Source organism: Sciurus carolinensis, chromosome 8 (genome assembly GCF_902686445.1).
Source record: "Sciurus carolinensis chromosome 8, mSciCar1.2, whole genome shotgun sequence".
NCBI classification, from domain to species: Eukaryota; Metazoa; Chordata; class Mammalia; order Rodentia; family Sciuridae; genus Sciurus; species Sciurus carolinensis.
This window is the reverse complement of record NC_062220.1, coordinates 85,753,392-85,773,478: the sequence shown is the minus strand read 5'-3', so window position 1 is coordinate 85,773,478 and position 20,087 is coordinate 85,753,392.

Below are 20,087 nucleotides of genomic sequence, written 5' to 3'. Positions count from 1 at the left end.
GAAGGGAGTGGGGGACAGAAAGATAGTAGAATGAAACAGACAGTATTACCCTATGTATGATTACACAAATGGTGTGAATCTACATTGTGTACAACCATAGAAATGAAAAGTTGTACCCCATTTGTGTACAATGGACCAAAATGCAGTCTGTAAAAATAAAAAAGATTTTATTAAAAAAAAAAAAAAAAGACCTTAGTGAACATACCTACCCTCTGGAGGTGCAATGCACTCTGATGTTTTCTATTCTTCTTTTCATTTATGTTAAAAAATTCTTCTTTTCATTTATGTTAAAAAAAAAAAAAAGCAACAAGCTGCAACCCACTAATGCGACATAGCCACCATTCACAAGTAGCAAGTTTCAGCTTGAAAAGCCCTGAAACCAGGAGCCCCAACACATGTTCTGAAAGGAGTGTTATGCACAGCCATTTTCTCATTGAAAATTACAAAAACTTGTCAAGTTGAAGAAGGGGCTCGTGGATGCAGAGGATAAACAGGGAGCACTGGACTAGACCAGGTCAGGCAGAGGAGGGCCACTGGGAGGACTGATGCCATCGCAGAGCAGCAGGCACTGTTGGCGAGGGCAAGGGTACTCACTGCCCTCTGGTGCAGAGCTATGCTCTGTGTCTTGGTTCCACAAGTGCACACACTGCCCCCAAAGTCCCCACATAGGAAACTCTTCTTCAAATCCCAGAAAATTTTGCAATCAGAAATCAATGGGCACTTTGCTCCACTAAGTCAAAGGATAGGGAAGAAGGGGAGACAAGGGTTATTTAGCAGCTGTGAAAATCATGGAGTAATTTGGTAAATGAAAACTCCACTCAGATCCAGGAGGAGCAGAAAAGTGAGGAATTAAACAACTTCGTAAATAAAGGGATCATTACTCTCGATGCATTAATACACACTTAAGACCTATTGAAAACGTCCCATTTCAAGATAAATGAAGAGCATTAGCAGCTCATTTCCCAAGCTGAATGGGCTGTTTTTGCAGCCTAGTGTTGGAAGTTGGAGGCCTGGGTCAGCTGGGGCCGGCTCAGGTGGTGGGGTGGCTCCATACCAGGGATGCATGAGGGGGAAATCCCTGCATTTCTGCTATCATGAAGGCTGCAACCAAAACCCTGTTTTTCACTAAAGGGAGGTGTTGGGTGTACACCTGATGAAGTTGGTAGGAAAGTTCTACACCAGTGCATTCGCCTCCTCCAAGTTCCTTCATCATAACCATATAAGCATACTTGCTCCATGTTTAAGAGGTGCTGGGAACAGAGACCTACTGTAATTGCCTAATGGGTGGGCGAAATGAGGTGTGAGGCACATCGGTGTGAATAAAGCAATAGCCACAAGTTTATTAACATTGAAAATTAAAATAAGCTGGGCCTAGGTAGTCTTTGCTGAAATGAATCCCATTATCCCTCTAATAACTGTACAGGGTTCAATTTGATGCCACCCAGCGGGTAGAGAGGCCTGAATACAGGTCACCTTTCTGCCAGCTTCAAGGAGCTGAAATTCTCTGGTTCACTGGTAACTATCCCAGAGGAAATACAAACATCCAGCTCCCTTGCAGCTTCTCTACCTCCACTTAAATCCATCCAGCATTTGAAGAGCTGTGCAAGGGGAAGATTGAAGCAAATTACATGTCTTTCCAAACAGGCCGCCTTTTAAAAATAGTTGCTAGATGGAATTTACAAAGGTACGCAGTAGAGTTTTGAACTGAACATTGTCAGGACTGGGGAAGGAAATCAAGATCCTACCTGTGGCTGAGCAACCAGTCCTGCCTTGTTTTGCATTTTGATCCAATCATCAAATATTTCTAGGTTCTTAGTGCTAGGAGTAGAGCTGTCCTTGACCTCAAAATCATTCCCTCTATGTAAGAAACAAGGTTGTCCCAGTAAAATAATCAGAAAACAGTTCAGTGTATGCTCCATATACAAATCTGCAGCAACTCCTGTCATCTAAAAAAAAAAAAAAAAAAAATCCCCTCTGAACCTCAAGTTTCAGCTCCTGCCCCACTTCCCTGCTCCAGTTTGCTGAACCATTCTTCAAAAGAGCTGTCTACTGGCAGGCTCCACATCCTCATTCTTTTTTTCTTTAGGTTCCCCAGGTGAACCCAGGGGTGCTTAACCACTGAGCCACATCCCCAGTTCTTTGTATATTTCTATTTGAGACAGGGTCTCGCTGAGTTGCTTAAGGCCTTGCTAAGTTGCTGAGGCTGGCTTTGAACCTGCGATCCTCCCGCCTCCTCCTCCAGAGCAGCTGCGACTATAGATGTGTACCACCTTATCCGACTTCTCATTCTCTCTTGAACCCACTCCAGTCGGCTGCCTGCCCGCACCCCAACAAAACCTTCACCAAGGACAACAGTATTGTTAAATGTGATGTCAGGCCTCCACTCCCATTTGGTTTGAAATCTTGGCAGCTTCCTTTCACTTGGCTCCCAGGACTCTGCTCCTTCTCCATCTCCATCTGTTTCCTTCTCTCCTTTTTTTTTTAACCCCTAAAAATGAGAGCATCCAGGGTGAGTCCTCGACTCTCTTCTCTCTCTAAACCATATCCCTAGTTGATCTCATATAGCCTCATGGCTGCAAACACCATCTATTTGCTAACAAGTTCCTGGACCACTCACTCCCAGAGTCCAGAGAGATCTCTGCATGGTATCAACACATCTTAATACTATCAGAGATGAACTTCTGTTCCTGCCCCACCTCCCATCCCCTGCCCCACACACTTATATCCCTCGTGCTTATCCAGCTGCATTCTCAACTAATGTCACCTCCTTCCCATCCTTTGCTAAGGACCATGACCTTATCCATCCTTGACCCTTTTTACATCCTCACATGCCAATCCATCGGCAAATCCAAGTGGTTCAATTTCCAAATTGTATTCCTACTCTGAGCCCTTGTTACCAAGGGCTTCTGACTTCTTCCCTGTTGACTTCTTCCCACTCCAAACCTCTATTGATTCCTCCTGCTCCAAACCCTTGTTACCACCTCTATTGACTTCTCCCTGCTCCAAACCCTTGTTACCACTTCTATTAACATCTCCCTGCCCCAAACCCTTGTTACCACTTCTATTAACATCTCCCTGCTCCAAACCCTTGTTACCACTTCTATTAACATCTCCCTGCTCCAAACCCTTGTTACCACCTCTGTTGACTTCTCCCTGCTCCCTCCCCAGGACAGCTACAAACAGCCTCCTAACTGGTCTCCCTGCCTCCACTGTTGCCCCTGTGCAGGCTATTCTCAACATAGCTTCCAGAGGCAACCTTTAAAAATAAAAGCCAGATTACATCACCTCACTGCTCAAAACCTTCTAATGACTTCCCAGATCCTTCAGAAAAAACCAGCAGTCTTACAATGACCTAAAAAGTCCCATATTCTCTGGCTCCATCTGCCTGTCTGATGTACCACCTATTGCCCTCTCCCTTTCACACTGCTAAGCCACACTGGCCCCTGGCCCACCTCAAACACCCCGTGCACATCCTGCCTCATGACCTTGGCACTCTCTGTTCCCTGGGCAGATATGCAGTTCCTAGAGACTCACCACCTCGCCCTTTTGAGTTCGTCCTGAACTTTCTCTTGCCACCTAATTACCAGAACCTTCCTTAACCACCCTGCAGGAAGCACACATGCAGTGGTCATCCAGCTCACTCACTCTGCCTTATTTTTCTCCATTCAATATTCTGTTAAACCAAATTTTACTTGTTTATGTATTCACTATTCCACCCTGCCCCCCCCGCAGAGTATAAGCCCATTGAGGCAGCGACTTTGTTACTTTGTTTTGCTCACTCTTGTGTCAACCTAATATGTAGTAGAAGCTCAATAAATATTTGCTGAGTGACTATGTGTGAATCTACCCTTTTATTTCTTTCGTTTTTTTTTTTTTGTTTTTTTTTTTTTTGGCAGTACTGGGAATTAAACCCAGGGTTGCTCTACCACTGAGCCACATCCCCAGTCCTTTATTTTTATCTTTTGAGAGTTGAAACAGTTGCTGAGGGTCTAAGTTGCCTAGGCTGGTCTTGAACTTGTGATCCTCCTGCCTTAGCCTCCCAAGTAGCTGGGATTATAGGTGTGCACCACCATGTCTGGTGTCCATCTTCTTTTTAAGTGTCTACAATCTACAAGGAAAACACAGAACCTATCTGTGTTCCAGTTGTGCACTGTTGGGTGACTCAGCACGGAAGGCTTCGATAATTCCCATGGATACTGCAACAACTACATTGAAGACAGTGTTGCTGGAGTCTGCCTTTCTTCCATCCCCATGCCCTTCAGGGTTATGGAATTGTGTTTATTTCTGCCCTCTTTATTTCCTTGCCCAGGGTGCCAGCTGCCACCTTGTTGTCTCCCTCAACACCAAAAGTAACTGACCGTAACCCATAGTTTCTATCCATCACGATGAGGAGGGAGTGGCTTGGACACCCAATCTCATCAATGAATATCATAACAGATCTCCATTTACTTACTGTGCGATCTTAGCCAAGATTTGAATCTCCTGAATCTAAGTTTTCTTTAAAATAGAATGGGAAAGCAAAGCTAGCTTAGAGAGTTATGAGAATTTAAAAATATAAAGAAAGAATAATGTTTGGCACATAGTACTTGCTCAACAAATATTGGTTTCCTTTTCCTTCCCACTAGAAGGTAACCCTAGAACTATTCTGAAATTACACTTTTTAGCCTGATGTTTGACCATGGTCTCCCCAGAGACAGTGCCAGGCCAGGGCTCAGCAGAGGCAGAGACCAACTTACTTGTGCTGTTCCAACCCGTTTAGGCCATTCCCCCCCCATCACTCTTCCTCCTTCACACAAGCCCACAGCGGGACAGGCTGTCCTTGGCACACCTCTTGCATTTATGGCAGTCCTTCTCCGTCCTGCAAGGGTGGTGAACTGAATTCAAGAAAATGACAGGTCGTTACAAATATATTGCATGTTGTAAAATAAAAGGATGTCCTTGTTGAAAAGCCAAGACTTGACTTAGTTGGGAGCAACTGTAAATGATGGGGCATAATACAAATACATGTGGCATTCTAATAGTGATACATGTGGACGTTGGCGTGAATCCTTAGCCGGAATGCTCTCTGACAGTAAATCTCCATTACTCAGCGCTCTATTGATTTGAGTTCATCTCTAAAGTTCAGACTTGGAGAATACTCAGGCCAGGTCTCCACCGAGGACAGCAGCATGGAGAGTTGGTAATTATCCAATGAATTCCAGTAATTATGCAATGAATTACAAATTGTCTGCTCCAGTATTTCCTGGAATGTTTAATCCAGCAACATACTTGAATCTTCTAGGACACATTTGGGGTGGGAGGCTGGAGAAAGCAAGGTCCAAAGCAGGTCCCTGTTCAGTTATCACTGCCCTTACATTTGTCCATCTACCCCTCCCTCACTCCAACACATTCTTGGGAACGCACACAAATTTACATGACTGTCAGTTCTGTCTGTCATCGTTCCTCTCTCCCTCTAAGGTAAAAACTACTAAAAAATAAATAAATAAATAAATAAATAAGGAGAAGAAGAAGGAGGAGAAGGAGGAGGAGGAGGAGGAGGAGGAAAACCCTCACTGGCTGCATTCACTTGGGTAAATCACTAGCTGCACCAGATAGCTCAGCTCAGGTTCTGTGATTACTGCTCTCAAATCATGACATTGACTCAGGTCACGGACCTCTTCATGAACTGCAAAATAATAGGCTCCACCCTTGAAGCTCACCTTGGTCTAGGTACATGACTCTGCTTCCCAACCCATGTTCTTACAAGGGTGAGAACACCGCATAGCTGATAGAATTCTCCCGAAGGCATATTTATCATGGTTGTGCCCAGGCTCCCACAAACCCACTGTGGCTAAGCCCGTGATTCAACAGAGTGGAGGCCGCCATGAATTATGCACCCTTTGTTGGAGAAATCATTTTCCTTAAGTTCAGTTACAGAAAAAAAAAAAAAAAAAAAAAAACTCATCAAAACGAGTGACTGCCAGAAGCTGTGCCATTCTGATGATGAGTCTGAGAATGAGAGAGAAGCTTCCAGTACTTCAGAAGACAAAGCATCTTTCACGCTTTCAGCGGTCCTTCCCTTTGCACTCTGTCATGATAGATGTCCATTGCTTTTTTCTTTTGTATCAGATTAGGACAATACTAATTAAACTCCTGAGACTTCCTTTTCCTTTCTGGGCCATGATTCATGTCTAGCTGGACAACCAAACTAGAAGGAACTTGTGGTTTGCTCTTACAGCATGAGAGATAAGTGTGTTAAAGTGCTTAGTCCTTAGGGAATTTGTGTCTCCTTCTGGTGCAGATTGGAGGGTTTGGAGCATTTCTCACCTTCTTATGATCACAAATGCACTTCCCACAAAAACAGGGAGTGTAGAACCCACTGGAATCAAAGGAGTGGGTGAACTTCTCCCCTCTACTCCAGTGGGTCTCCATTAGTTAGTCATGAAGCTAACTGGTCTCCCCGAGAAACTTTACAGGGGTCTTTAAGACCTTCTCAGATTCTCAAGCACATTAACCAATGTGTTCCATTGAGTAATCCAAGCAACACCCATGCTGGGACATAGAGAATGGGAGTCTCTCACCAAGTGTTTATTGAGCACCTGTTATGGACCAGCCCTGCACTAGGGTCTGGAGTACAGCAATTGAGAGGGTAGACACTGCTGCTCACACTGTTTGCTCTGTGGTGCAAGGAGCCTAGGCTTGTGGTTAGAAGATCAGCATTTGAATTTAGGTTCCCCTGCTTTATGTCTTTGAGTCTAGTTCATGTCAATACAATGAAAATGATACTCCTACCTACCTATTTACTTCATACAATGAGATAAACATGTTGACATGATCTTTAAACTACTATAGAAATTTAAAATACTTTCCTTCTTTAGAATTTAAATACTTTCCTTCATGTTCAAAAGAATTGAGAGACTCAGAGATATTTGCTCACTCGTGTTCACAGCAGCATAATTCACAATAGCCAAGAAGTGGAAACAACCTCAATGCCCATCAACAGGTGGATAAACAAAAGATAGCATATGCATACCATGGAATATTATTCAGCCCTAAAAGGAGAGGAAATCAGACACAGGTTGCAACACAGATGCACCTTGAAAACATTAGGCTAAGTGAAATATACCAGAATCAAAAGAGTATATGTGATTTCACCTATACACAGCATCTGGACTAGTCAAATTCATAGACAGAAGGTGGTTACCAGGAGCCATGGGGAGGGGTCAGGGGTTGTTGTTGTTTAATGAGTACGTTTTCGGTTTAGAACAATGAAGAAGTCTGGACATGGGTGTGTTGATGGTCACACAACAGTGTGAATGTACTTAATGCTGCTAAACTGTACACTTAAAATGGTGTAGCTATGTCAAGACGGGGGCCAAGGAGAAGTGGTGGCAACTCTTCCTGGAGGAGCCCTGGCCCCTTACACATCAGTTTTGTGCATTCCACTCTCCAGGGTGGTCCTCAGCTCCGGATCAAAGGCTCAGCACACTGAGAATGGCCCAACACTTCATGTGCCAGTCAGGAGCACAGCATGTGGTAAGAAGTCACTCTCCGGAATATTCTAAGTCAAAGCCATCTTCCTGACTGGTTTGAGTTGGCACACGTTGGTAGGGAGCAGTTCAGCAATCTGAAGGCTGCTGGTCAGCCCTGAACAGAGACAGGGAAAGCTATGTGTTTAAGCAGCATGATGATAAGCTGGAATTTTCCCCTGAGAGACCTGGATCCTTGACATCTGTCAGTCACAGAGGTGTAATGTTTATGGCTTCCACCACCATGTGGAGGTACATCTTTCAAGGGACCCATACTTACCTAGGTCAGCTTCCTCTCCCTTGGACAAAATTTGGGTGGATCCCTCCCTCTAGCATTTGCCTCTGAGATCCTCTTTCTGCCTAATTTCCATGGCCGAATGGCCTCCTCCTTTTTGATCAAAACGTTCTCGTTTTAGACTTGCTAACGTTCGAGTTAGTTGCATTTGAGTGTGTGGTTAGGGAGCTCTTTCGGATCCTTCAGATGACTCTAGTACCTCCTTTCTGATCCATTTCGTGTTGCAGGTTTGAAACTCAGAGAATGACAGCCCCTCTTTATAGAGTTCTTGGAGATACACCTCTTAAAATCTTACGACAACTAATATTACTCATCTTTTCCAGTTTTCTCAGTACTTACAACAACTACTATTACTTACAACAACTACTATAACCCATCTTTTCCAGTTTTCTCAGCATATGGGTAACCAGGGAGAAGCTAAAAGATCTCTTCTCTGTGCTTTTGGGCTGGGAAGGCAAAGCAGAGATGTCTCCAACAGTGACTGATGCAGGGATGATGATCTTGCTGGAGAGGCAGGGCCTGCCTCTCACACTTCTCCTTCAGTTTGGTGTGCCAGTAATTACCCGACGTCCATGACAAATCACAGGTAAATCCCAGGCTGAGAGCTCAAAATGGACTTTGGATATTTCTCTTCCTGGCAGGCTCTTGTGGAACAAGGTGAAGGATTGCCAGCGTGAGGATGTCTTCATGTAAATCCACCTGGTGGAGGTCAGAGCGGAGGGCCCAGGGTGAATTTTACCTTAAGCAGACCAGATCTGCAGATAAACAAAAGGAAGCATGGTTTCAAACCTGGTCAGCTTCTTAATCCTCTGTAAACACACACATCACTCACTGCAAATTCTTGCCCCAAACTGGAATTCTCCAGAAGAAATCAATTTATGGAGGCAGCTGTTTCTTTTCTCACATGTCTTCTGTTAAGCAAACTACATTGTTCAACCAGCAAGATTGATGGTAATATTGTTAAGTCTGTAATAATCCAAATTAATTCCATCAAGACTTGGAAAGGTAAGATGGGGAGAAGATTCTGCTAAAGGCATGATTGTCAGGAGACCTGTAATGTTACATTCTGTGCTACCTATAAGGTAAAGAACATGGACTTGGGAGTTAATCTGACCTGTGGCCAAATCCCAGTCTTTCTATCATGTCATTCTGGGTCAGGTTAAGCCATTTCCTAATCATAAAATGGGATTCTAAGATTTTATTGGAGAACTAAATTAGAGAGCATGTATCAAGAGCCTGGCAGAGCACTTGGCACATAGTGGGCATTTAACTCCATGTCTTTAGATGACTCTGCAAATCCATATCTTTGATAAATGCTTTACAATGCTCTTGTGCTTTGTCTCCTAAAGTCACATGGGCAGGCAAGCACCTAGGAAACCTGGAGGAAGCAAACTCCCACTTCCAGGACCCCAGAGCATAGCACAATGTTAAGACTGATTTGATATGAAATTCCCTGTCCATTGCCACTGGAAGCAAAGCCCCAGAACTGGTTATTCAGGGACGATGGGAGTGTGGTAGGTGGCGGGGGTAGCAAGAAGGAGAATCAAGAGGCAAACTCGTCCTTGATCTCTGGCTACATCCCAGGACCCTTTAGGATGCCCCAACCCTCTTCACACCAGAGAAGGAGGACTTTGGAAATATAGGTAGCACCCAGCTCCCACAGGGCAGGCTCCTGAAAGACTGAGCAAGAGAGACGAAGTGGAAAGAGACCCCGGGTGTCCCTCTGCTTCTCCTGTTCTTCCTCAACAGCCCCAATAAGACTGTACACCCCCAAACCAAATTGTTTCCTATTTAAGTTGCCCTCACATTCGGAACTCCCATAAAGACAGCAATAAAACACGAGGGGCCTTCGGATTACCATTTGCAGGTGTTCAAGATGCAGTGAGTCGTTCCAATCCCCCCTTAGGCCAATGGATTCACTCCATCTGTGCTAGCAATTCAGCCGGGACCCGTATTTTCTAATATGCAGCTTTCCCAAAATGTCTGTTTCTCCTTCTTTTTTTTTTTTTTCATACCAGAGGAGAAAAATTAGTATTTCCAACCCACATTATTAGGATCCAAAAGAGCCCCTTTTCTCCCCAGCCAGTATCATTACTATATTACAAGTACATTTTGTGCATCAACCTCAAAGGTTGTTTTTTCCCCTGCTTTCTCCTTTCATTATACAAGATTTCCAGTTATTCAGTATTTTGTTCTCATTAGAACAGGGCTTGTCACATGTTTTCACCAGAGACATTCATCACCAAGGTCAAAGGGTGAATATCGTGATCTATTATGCTTAGAGGAATCTAATGAAAAGCCACATAATTATCCAATTTAAAGAGAAGCATGTAAAAAAGAAGGGGAGCACTTGCTATAATTTAAATTGTTTTGTTTCCCTGAAGCAAAATTCAGCACCTGATTGACAGGACCTAATGATAATTCTTATTGATATGGTGATGTTAATTGTGGGGAGATATTTAATAAGTCCCATATTCAGGAGGTAAATGCACGCTCTTAACCCGCACCTGAACCTGATTTTGGATGCAGCATGGGGATGAGGTACAGATACAGATAAGTGAGCACAAGTGGATTTTCAGTCTTGTGTGGCAGAATGGAAATTGGAATCTTCAGAATCTATTAGGAGAACAATTCCACAGTTGCTCACACTTTTATAAATTATACTGTGTATTATAGAAAAGACACAAAGTCGGGGGAGTTGCCAGAGGAGGGTACTGTCATGACTTTGCAGAGAAGTTTATGGGGTGGCATTTGGTGATGGTGGTGCTGGTCTCGTTTTCAACGGAAGACACACACCATCAAATGTGATCTGTATTCATTTTCAAACAACATGCACTAATGAAATCCATGTCCTGAACCACCCCTGCCACCCACGGGTGAGGATGACCTTGCAAAAAAGGAGGCCAACTTTGAAATGTAGGTTCAAATAAATTTTTACATTGTGAACAATCCCTTGTGAGAAGGCTTTCATAGGTCTAAATTCCAAGGAAATCATCCATGAGGGCTGAAAACATCAACTACATCTGTTCCCCATGAGGTCGCAGGGCTTCAGGAAACAGGTTCTGGGCTGTGGATGAAGCCAAGGTCAATGCAGACTTTTTTACAGACAATTTCCAAATGACCTGGGTAGGAAAATATGGTTCACCAGATCTACCCATGTACAGTTAGACTCTAAGCTACATCCTTCCCTCACTGAGAAACTATGTGTTGCTCATGTTTTTAGCATGTGTTGAAAAAAGTTGTAAATGCTGGAATTTTAAAACTGAGTCAACTATTGTAAGACAACCCCATCTTTTGGAAATAATAATTGCATATTCATCTTTGAGCAAAATAATGCAAAGTTTAAAAAATGAAAGCTGCTCTAAAGTCAAATAGACTTGAACAAAGAACAAAGTGGCTTAAACCTGAGGGAGATCAAGTTATGAAATTGAGTTCAAGTTATTTTTTTTAAATTCCTAATTAACACAGCCTTCCATTTTTACTTATGAAAAAAAAACATGACATGGTAAGCATTATAATATGTCCTGGTCAATATAGTAATTCATGAGAAAGCATATTTAACTTCAAAATAATCAAGCCAGAAATACTTATAACTGAGTCACAAATGGGTCCCTGTCACCAGAAAGTTGTCAATCTACAAATAAGAACATAAATGCCAAATTATTAAAAGAACATCACAGAAAAAAAAAAAAAAAACAAAACAAGAGTAATCCTCCTCCCCGTACTGGGGATTAAACCCAGGGACATTCTACCACTGAGCTACATCCCCCATCTTTATTTTGAGACAGGGTCTCACTAAATTGCCCGGGCTGTCCTCAAACATGTGTCCTCCTACCTTGGACTCCTGAATAGCTGGGATTATGGGCCACATGAACACAGCACAAGAGTAATTTATAATGAACAATATTTCACAATTGTTCAAAACAACCCAAGATAAGATTCTTCTTGGACTGGGAATGAGGATCCGTGGTACAGCGCCTGTGCTTACTAGCATGTGTGAGACTCTCATTTCAATAACCTAGCAATGCAGGGAAAAAAAAAAATAGATTCTTCTTCAGCCTAGTAGCTGGAGTCTGGCATACTGTGGGTGATTGGCAAATGAACAAAGTCCAAGAACTTCCCCGTTTTCCTGAACATACATACTCTATTATTTTTTTCTTTTAATACACACACACACACACACACACACACACACACACACCTAACTATACCTTGGAATATTTCAGATATAAATCATTGACTTTGAGCCAAGTACTTACCTTAACTGAAAAAAAAAAAATCAAGTTAATTGGAGATGACCAAATTGATCGCAGGTTAAGATACCAATGGCAGCCGAAATTGCTGCTCTGATTTTCAACTTCCTAGGCCAATGCATTACATCATGTGCAGGAGATTATAATTTCTCTGAAGAAGACTTCTGGTGTCTTGCTACCTGAAAAGTCATATGCCAGCAAATTGAAAAGAGTTCAAAGAAAAGCAGTAAAAAATAATTAGGAGGGCCCTCAGACTGACTGATGGAAGAAATGAAAATTATTAAGTATAGGCTGCCTGGCCCACTGAAGACCTGGGTGGTTATAGGAATGATATGCAGCTATCTGGAGGGACAGATTCCCGTCTGAAGTGGGCATTAGTCCACAGAGACTAACACGCAATAATAAATGCACCAAACCTGGTGCTATTCCCTGCCCAAAACTGGAGCCATGTCTGCCCGGGGCAGCTGCCAAGAGCCACTCTGCATTTCTGTGTGTCTCTTGTGTGGGGGGTCAGAGCCAACCTAGATACCTCCTATTTCCCACTCTAGTGCTAACCATACCTTACCCTGTGCCAGTCATCTGGGAACTTGAAATGTTCTGAAACCTAAAAGGGAAAAAGCAAGAACTGGTTAACATCATAGTTCAAAATCCCAACTCTAATACTTCCCAGCTGCGTCACCTTGGAAAGTTACATCACCTTTCTTGAACCACTGTTTCCTTACTTGTGAAATGAAGGTAAGAATAGGACACTCTCTAGCACTGTTGATGAAATCCTTCACATAAAGCACTTTGAGTGCCCAGTATTCAATACATAGGACCTAGCTCTTGCTTATTACAATTACCCGTAAAGGAAAGGAAAACCATAAGCCTCAGCAAAGATCTGACCCTCTCAATAGGGGTTCCAGGCCATAAAACATTTGCCCATGAGTCCCCTGGCCTGAGGGACTAAGCCTGTGCCTGAGCAGATTCCACAACACTTCTTTGTTATTTGTGGGTCTCACCCCTTGCCCCCACAGGCCAGTTTCCTTTATGCCCATTATAGGTTTGGGGAACAAATCTCCCAAGTTGCCCAGGATGGTACTGAATTATGTCCTCTGACGGAGGGTGACTGTTGTAGCACCCTTGTTCTTTCACCAGGATCACAGTTATGATGATAAATGAGATGGTCACCTTAGTTCAGGTTTCTCAACTATCTCATTTTCTAACCTTTCCATCCTGCACCACAACTTGATAATGAGTTCCTTAAGTACTATTAAAAGAAAAAAAAAGTATTTTTCATCAGCCCAGACGTTCCCTCGGTCAAAGATTGAGGGTTACCCTCAGTGTTACTATCTCAGGGTCCGTGAATGGGTGTATGTTCACCTGAGCTGCATAGTGCCCACATTTCAAGAACCCAGCCTGTTAGTCTTTCCTGGACAGAGAAGCTCTCCTCATCCCCATTTTCATCATAGTTGTTTTACTAAAAATATCCAATGCTAATTTATGATATTTTTTTTCCTGCCTAACTGCATTGGCTAGACCACCAGCACAACATTGAATTGAAACGGTAATTTTTTTTAAAAGCACAAATGAAACTTTACTTTGGATGTTTTAAAATAAATAGCCCTTCTTTTATTCCTGTTGTGAAAATTCACTATACAGAATGGAGCCGTTCCTGTCACCCCATAGGATCTGTGGAGAAAAGAGGGAAACATAGGTCACAGACCCTTAAGCCAGGGAACACTCTCACAGAGTCAGTCCAATGAAACAGGCTTCCTTATCTTTAAGACTATCTTTACTTAGCAATTGACTACAGAACTGCCAACTATGACCTTAAGACTGGCTTTACACAGTAACTTGGGCCATTGGCCAATCACAGCTCGCCGGCTTCTCCCGGCACCTGAAGTGCACTGAAGTACCTTTCAAAATGGCTTGCACAGATTTCTCTACCTTAATAAAACTCCAACCTTTCTTTTGCTCTCTGGACATATCAGAGGCCACTCTAGCCTGAGCACTTGTGCCCCAGATGGCAAATTTTTTATTCCTGAAGTTCCTTGATTGCAGCTTCATCTCTGTACTTTTATTTGATTTTGCACAGTATTTGGAGTCAGGACAGTTTGAACACTAGCTCCAATCTTTACCTTCAGCACTACTACACACAAGTAACTTAATCTTCCCACCACACTCTCCTGGTCTGTAGAATGGCATTAAATATGCAGATAGCCATATCATCTACAAATTTTAGCTTTATTTCTTCCTTCCAATCTATCTCACTTCCTTTTTTTTTTTTTTTCCTTTTTTTCCTTGCCTTACTGCACTGACTGAGACCTCCACTACAGTGTCAAATTGAAATGGTAAGAGCATTTCTAGTCATTACCAGAAGAGAGCTTAACCTTTCACCACTAAATATGCTCCTGTAGATTTTCACAGATGTCCCCCTCATCAGCTTGAAAAAGTTCCCTTCTTGTCCTAAGTTATTCAGCGTTGAATGTTTGACAAAAAGCATTTTTTCTATTTATTGAAATGACAATATGTTTTGCCCCCAATTCTGTAATCTCTTAGATTACAGAGATTAATTTCCAGATGCTTAAATAATCTTGCACTCTTGCAGTAAATCCCACTTAGTGCTGAACTTGATTTGCTAATATTTTATTAATGATCTTTTGCATCTATGTTACTGGTATAATTCTATAAACAAAAGTATCTTTATACTCTCTTGCTATATTTGAGAATCAGATGAAATTTTGAATTTAAACATGTTTTGTAGACTATAAAGTGCCGTCACATGCAGGCTCCAAAGCTTCTGCATCTGCTAAGGATGATGACAGTCATGGCTCTGAGGCAGCCCTTGCCACAAAGTGACCCAGAGGCTGGTCAGGAATCAGCCTCCATGATTCATTCCCAGTCTCTCACAAATGTAGTCCAGAACCTTCAGCCTGTGACTTTGGCAAAAATGTCTTCTAGATGCCTCTTCAAGAAAGTCCTGGTTTTAAATAGTCTCTCCTGTTGTCAGATCACATCATACCATGTGTCCTGATTCTGAGTTTAAAAGCATTTGGGGGAAAATACAATGACTTATTCTTGCTTAGAAAGAAATTCATCTGTCCTATTCCGGGATACTCAGAGAGTCCTCAAAACATTTTCCTCACTATGTCCAAACATGTAGGGCTTATGATAATGTGTGTGGTTTTAATATATCTATAATATTTTAGTCTCTACTTGAAAAGTTTAAAGTGAATAAGGATTTATCATTTTGACAGCTTATTGAAAGTTTTCTAATTCATACATTACCTCACATAACCCTGCATGTTCTTCCTTTCACTTATTTCTTTGTCGAATGTCTACGAGCTTCTACAACATGCTAGGTGCTAGGCACTGCTCAGTGCAGGAGATGTGGCAAGGAGAAAGATAGGCAAGGTCATGGCCTCCTGCATCCAGTGTTGCTCAGACTCCCAGCTCATGGTGAAGCCCTGTACTGGTGCTGTCTCTTCAAGACAACACTCCTTCCCCTGGTTTCCAGGATTTTGATTACTGAGAGCTCACATCTGAGATCCTCCGGAGGCTTTGCCCTTAGCCAAAGGGAACTGTCTCCCAAAGACTGCATTGCCTTCCAGGGGGAAGCCACCCATCATGACTGGTAGATGGGGACACAAAAGCCAACACACTTATTCTCAATGTAGGACAACTCTGAAGAACCATCCTGCATGGGAATCCTGGCTTCACTTCAGCTCAACTCTTCTTTCTGCCTCCTTCTGCCCCCTGACCCCTCCTTCTCAGGTATTACTTCCAGAACACTCTCCAGTCACTCCCTGCAAACAGATCCCCATCTTAGTGTCTGTTTGCAGAAGGAACTGATTTAAAACAAGCCTTAAATCCTGACATATTCTTTTAAAATGGTACCTCTGGGAGGAGAGGAGATGAACTAGTAATTTCATTAAATGTCTTTTTTTTTTTTTTTTTTTCCTTTTTCTTTTTTTTTTTTTTGTGGTGCTGGGGATCAAACCAGGGCCTTGTACTTGCAAGGTAAGCACTCTACCCACTGAGCTATCTCCCCCATTAAATGTCTTTCTTCAAATATAGTAAAACTTAAAAATATACCAGGACCGACGTTGTAAAGGTCACTGAAAAAGAAGATACACATTTCTTTTTACTGCAGGTTAAGGCCCTAACTGCAGTGTGTGGGGGAACCATTACTCCCTTGAATATACTCCCTCAAAAGTTCAGTAAAAAAACAAAACCTCCCACCATCATGGAGCCAGAGTTTTCTGGTAAATGGTGCCTAGCATTGAAGGTTCAGGTATGAAATGTCACGGATGTGCACTTTGGGAATAAGTGTAGCACTGGTAACCTGGGTGGAACTCTTGTTCTGAAGTGAGTTCACAGCTGCCACAATGTGTGAGATGGCATTTCTGCCTCACACAGGATCTTCTACAGCAGAGTGACCTGGAATCTTCACATAAAGAGGATTATTTACCTGATGCAAGATTCATGACGCTTTCAAGCTTGGTTTCTTGTGGATGGCAGAACAAAATCTTCAACCAGGCATTGAGACATCACAAGCCACAGGATGCTTTCAGGTGGGAAAAGACAAGGCTACTCAATGGGCAGAGGAAAGTTTGGGTGTGTATTTTGCCACTACCTGGCAGGTGCTCCAGGGGTGACTCCTGGAGATCACTGGCTCCTCTCTTGTTCCTATGGTAGTGGTGACACCAGGTGAAATTGCCATCCCCTGATGATCCACTCACTTATTTAACAACTCTCGATAGTCAGGCTGAAAGCTAGGCCACGTAGCAAGGACATCACCACATAGACTGTTTCAGAGAAGCACAGGTTTTCTGCACTCATGTAACACTTCCAGGTTGGGGGAAGCTCTGCCACATGTGATCATTTAGGCTTCCATCCAGGGTGCTCACTGCCCTCCAGAGTGTTGTCCTGGTCTACATGGTCAAGTCAATAACCAGAATCACCATGCTCTTGCCCTTGGGAAAGGGAAATGGGTTCAGGATTGCCTTCTGTGCAAACAAGGCAGAAGTTGAGCATATCACTTCCTCTTCCACCGCACAGGTGATGACTATCACCTACCAACACCACCACAAGGGAAGCTGGGAAGTGAAGTCAAGCTGGGCACCTAAAATTACCAACCAGACCAACTTAGAGCCTGATATCCTGCTAGGTCCAGATGGCCCGTAGAGTAACTCCCACAGAGTTTATTGTCTTATAAGGAAGAAGTACATAAGTCAAGAAGCAATTGCCAAATGTAAAGTTTCAGGAAAGGAGTGAAGATGGTGCTATAAAGACTAAGATGCAGGGTGAGAGGAATACAGAGGGTTGGTGGGGAACCCGCAGGGCACATGGTCAAGTGATATTTAAGACAAGACTTAAAGGGGACCAATGTGCCACTGCATGGCAAAGGTTACTAGACAGAGGAACTTAGAGCCCAAAAGAGCCTGGAGGAAGAGAGTAAGGTATATCTGGGGTCAGTTCAAAGGGGGGCTGCAGTAAAATGAGTGAGGAGAAGTGATTTGATCCAGGGATGCAGAGGCAATAGGGCAGGATCCTGAAGAACCTCACAGGCCACAGTGGAGGAATTTTGATATTTGAAGAACAATAGGAAGGAAGGTTGTGAGATATAATGCACCTTTTTTCTCATTTTTTATTAGTGTACTTTTTTCTCATTTTTTATTAGTGTACTATAGTTGTACATAATGATGGACTTTGTTGTTACGTGAACACAATAAAACAATAAAATTTGACCAATATCACTCCCCTTTTTAAGATCCCTGCAGTTATGGTAGGGAGAAGATGGCCTTGATATAACTCATCTATTACTCTGAGAAGTGAATTCAGGGCTGGGGAGATAGCTCAGTTGGTAGAGTGCTTGCCTCACAAGCACAAGGCCCTGGGTTCAATCCCCAGCACCACCAAAAAAACTAAAAATAAATAAGGTGAATTCTAGGGCCAAGAGAGTGAATGTTTAAATACTGTCTCAAAAGAATAATTTTAAGATGAAAATGACTTCCCTGGTAGCCACATTTCTGTGTTTCCAGAAGGTCTTCTGAGACTAGTCATGCAGGACAGCAGCCTGAAGCCATGGTCAAAAGTCAGAGCCTTCACTCCAGCCTTGCCAGGAGGAAGATGAGGCAGAAAGAACATTTCAGGAAGGATGGTGATGGATTTTATGTCAAAGTCACTTCTTATCTCCAATGGAGGGGCTCCTCAGACTCAGGCTGCAAAGTAGTTTACCCAACCTGAAAATGCAGGGAGCTGAGGAGCCAGAGTTGGTTTCTCCTTGGTCTATAGAAGGACTAAAGAATAGATGGATTTTCTCTGACTTGTTTATCTTAATATAGAAAATAATAAAGATTTGTAACAGAAATGGTAAGCAAATATATCTAGTTAATCTATACTTTTAAAAAATTGCAGGGGCTGGGGTTGTGGCTCAGTGGTAGAGCACTTGCCTAGCATGTGTGAGGCACTGGGCTTGATTCTCAGCCCACACATAAATAAAGGTCTGTCAACATCTAAAAAAATTTTTTAATTTAAAATTGCAATCAGCAATAATACCTAAAAAGTTGCATCATTTAAAGTCTTGCCCACATTACTTCATAAGATACCGTTTGAACTGAATTTTTTATAAAATGTTCTTCATAAGTAACTGGGAGCAAACTGACTAAAAATTGAAATTTGTAAAGGGCCTGTGTGTTAACTCTTCATCATTATGGAATACCTAACACAGGTTACTTAGGAAGTAAAGAGAAATTTTATTTCACTCACAGTTTTGGATGTTCCAAGTTCCAGGATCAGACAGCCCTATTGGTTTGGTCTCTGGTGTGGGTGGCTAATGGAGCTCATGATGGTAGGAATATAGGAGGAAATGGTCACATCCCAAGCTAGAGAAGAAATAGAATGGGAGAGAACCAGTCCCACAATCCCCTTAGGGGGCACACCCCCAATGACCTAAAGACCTCCCACATGGCCCCACCTCCCAAAGATTCTACCACTTTTGCCTTGGTCCAAAGGCATCCTGTGGACCAAGCCTTCAATCACAATGGATCTTTGGGGGACATAATTAAACAATTAACCCACACCACAGTACTAAACCATAGCATCCCCCCACTTGTTAACTCTTCACACATCATAAGCATTTAGATCTTCAAAAATAGTAAGTAGGCCCTGATGATTCAAGGAGCCTTGATTTCTTGAGCCCTTAGTTGTAAAATGGCAACAACTTTGAATGAAACGCTTCATGTTGTAAATAATTTGGAAACCTCGGAGATAAAGGGTATTTCAAACCTTTGTTATGAGAATATACATGCAAACCATGTCTGCATTTACTCACATCTAAATTAGTTGCGGTGTGAACTAATCATTTCAAGCATTAACGCTTGGCCTTGGGATGAAATTAAAGGAGAAACATTTAGGCAGAATCATGGGAGAATTACCCTGAAAGTAAGATCACTAATCCATAAATATTTTCCTAAGGGAAAAAGTGAAAGTATCATCAGTTTTAATTCTAAATAGCACCAAAAAAAAAAAAAAAAAAAAATTAGCCTGTGGACCAGAGAAAACAGTCTTGTGACAGAACACTGAATTATGCTTTTGCTACCTCTCATTTTCATTGTAACTAGTGTTTCCTAATATATTCAATGAAGAAATACAATAGAAATTGCATTAGAGGTTTCTGATTTATCATCCACAGAACAGCCAAAAGAATTCTACTGGCACAGAGGTGTTTCCTGGGCATCCATATCCTAAATACACAAACCCCGGCAAACCAGGTCCTTCTAGAGAATTAGGGATTGCCCCCAAAAAAATGAGCATGAGAGAAGTTATGCAAGAGGGATAAAATGGAAGAAAAACAGAAAGAAGGCTAATGAAGGGTGCCACTTTCTGACCACTCTTGTCTTCTCACTTTGCTCAGAAAATGCTCATTCACAACCTTTGCCAGAGAGCAGACTTCCCTTCCTGCCTCCCAGGCATCTATCCATTTATTCACTAGCATTTATTGAGCATCTGTTATCGGCCAAACCCAAAGTTGGGCCCTAATACTAC